Raw genomic sequence first — 3,092 nt, 5'->3', positions numbered from 1 at the left:
CGCTATGACAATAGTTTCAAAAAAAAAAAGCTATCGCTACAATAACAGTTCAGGAAATCAAAATTTGATTTTCCATTTAGAAATGATATTTACATATCTTGTTTATCTTTACCTTTTTCACTATGGAGTATGTACGTAGTTTTTTCCACTATCTAAAGAGGGAAAACTTATAAATCGATCAACAGAGTACAAAAATTCATGAAAAAAAAATTATTTGAGAATGAAGAGTTTGTGTGTGTTTTTAGTTTCACAAACCTGAACTTTAATCTTCATCCTCCAATTTTGCAGTAGGATCCACCTATCAATCCATAGCATATATTGTTTTTCTTCTGCTCATTTAGTTGGAAAAGTATATTTTGAAGACTATTGTTGTGCCACTACTTGATGAGAAACTATTTTGATCTGCATCTAAAATTGTAGTACGATCATTAGAAGCTTTAGATCAATAAGGTTAGAAATTGAAAATTCAGAGAGAATCAATGGAGTTGTTGCAAAAGAAAAAAATAACTTACAATTTATAAATGAGGAAGAGATGAATTTAAAACTATGGCAACGTGAGTGGGTTTCAGAGGGACATAATGGGCGTAGTGTGAGAAGTATTAGGGATTTTATTTTGTAAAGAAAAGAAATTAATAGAAACAGTTGATAAAGGATACGTTATTTGCTTTAAACGTTTAATTTCAATTTTTTTTTTTGCATTTTTTATTTTCTTTTAAATTTAAATTAATTTCCATATGGCAGTATCTGATTTGTCTGGTGACTTATGATTTAGTATATAAGGGATATATGGTTTATATATATTGCCCCAAAAAAATGGTTTATATGTAGGTAACCATCATTTTTTGTTGTTTATAACTTCTTATTTCACCTTTCTTTTCCACTGACAATAGCTTTGTTCGTATAGTCTTAAATTTTCAATAAGAGAGAAAAGAGCCGAAAATGAAAAACCCACTGAAAAATTTCACATGGTCCACTATGACATGAAATGAACAGTGAGATCGATTGATTGACTCTACCTTTATCCTTCTTTATTAAGTAACAATTCAAACACACTTCACTGCTCCTCTTTATGCCTCTCTGTCCCCATCCAGATTCGTACCTCTGCCACAAGTTACCCCTTGCTGCTAACTTCTTTAAGGAGTCATCTCGACTTTTCATTCCAGGTGTTGTCCACTCACGCCAAGAACCAAATATATTATCATCACTATATTCTCTCTGCCTACCCTAGTCTCTATTAAGTGATATGTATCACACATTGGACAATCAAAGGGATATTAAATAATATATAAAGGGTTAGGGCCAATCCACTAATTGCCAATTAGTTTTGAGTTGGAAACCCATAATAAACCCGAATCTAACATGGTATCAGAGCTCAGATCCTAATAAGTTAAACCCCTAATTAATATTAATCCTACCCGACCGGTTATATAGGTCGTAATTGACTCGCTCGACCGAATATAACTGTCTTAAAAAGTTTCCGAGATTTCTGGCCGATAAGAGCCATCATCTCGAGAAGGGGTATTAAGGGATATGTATCCCACATTGGACAATCAATGGGATATTAAGTAATATATAAAGGGTTATGGTCAATCCACTAATTGCCAATTGGTTTTGAGTTGGAAGCCCATAATAAACCCGGATCTAACAGTCTCCTCTAAATCAATAATCTATAGTGTTGATCACTAGATCTCTAGATTTGATTCCATCTTCTCACTTTAACTGTAAACTACTGTATTTGTCTATAGTTGTAGTATTTAGCTACCAAAGATAAGAGCATAATATGCCTGTAAACTAACTAACGTGTCAAAAATGATCCTTAGAATGACGACTAAGAGAAGAGTAGGGCATGCCTCCTACGTTCCCGCTCATTTACGTAGTAACATAGGTCGGTTCTTTCTTATCCGGTCGAAAATACAAGGAAGTGGCTTTGTATCATTCTTTGTAAACTCTTATTCGTTGGGTGATAAACGAAACAAATTATATGATTCGCCAGTTGAAAAGAGAATATCCATTTTAAAAGAAAAAAACTTGGAGAGCCAATGGCTCAATGCACACGTTTTTTAAAACATAGCACGACACAAAAGTCTTGCATTTATCCCTATTTTCATAATGTTCAGTTTAAAAATCATATAGTCTAAACCACATTCTGATTTAGGTTGTCAAAGCTACATTGATGATCAATTAATAACATCATGTCTAATATGCATTTAGATTTATGAATTAACTTACATAATAATTCGGTAACTTTCGAGTACATTCAGCATACAACCACGAGAGTGATGGTCGCTAAATTTCCAATGAGTCAATGCTATAGTTGTGATGATTTCCATGTGAATTTAGGTCAATCTGAATCCAACTCAACATAGATCTTCATTACTCCCCTCTCGTTTTCTCGATGAAAACATTTTAATCAGAAAGATCATATGGATTTTCTAGAGATTAGTGTGGTTGTCTGAAGTTTGATTCAAAATTTACATCAACTAGAATAAATAATTAATCGTTGAAGTTCGATTATTTATGTTTAACATTTGTGATTTGTTCATGTGTATATTTTATAATCTCAAACGATAAATGTTGTTTTAATTATTATAACAACTTACTAATAGTTTAATTGATAGTTTTTAAGTTTATTAGGTCGACGATCTATTTTTTCACAAAAACTATCATATTGCATCAGATATCTCTGGAAGAATGACCTCATTCCATATGTTTCCGAAAATAAAATTTAAGATATGTTTCCTCATGAATTAAAAGTTCAAGACTAATATCCCCACAAAATTAAAATTAAAAATCTCAAAACCCAGACACTACAAGAAAACAGCGGTATTCTAACGGACATTCCGACGGAAAATGAAATCCTCGTAATTTCCCGAAGAATTTCCGAGGATATCCCGAGGAAACCCAAAATTTGGTTTCCTCGGAATTTCCTCGGAATATACCGACGGAATTCCGAGGAAATATCAATCCGTCGGAATATTCTTATGAAATACCAAGGAAAGTTGTATTCCTCGGAAAAAACCGATGAATTCCGAGGATATATTATAGCCGTTGGAGAGCCGTTGGGGGATTTTAAAAATTCCGAGGAAATTCCG

This window comes from Brassica oleracea, chromosome C1, assembly GCF_000695525.1.
Source record: "Brassica oleracea var. oleracea cultivar TO1000 chromosome C1, BOL, whole genome shotgun sequence".
Classification (NCBI taxonomy): domain Eukaryota; kingdom Viridiplantae; phylum Streptophyta; class Magnoliopsida; order Brassicales; family Brassicaceae; genus Brassica; species Brassica oleracea.
This window is presented reverse-complemented; position numbering follows the sequence as displayed.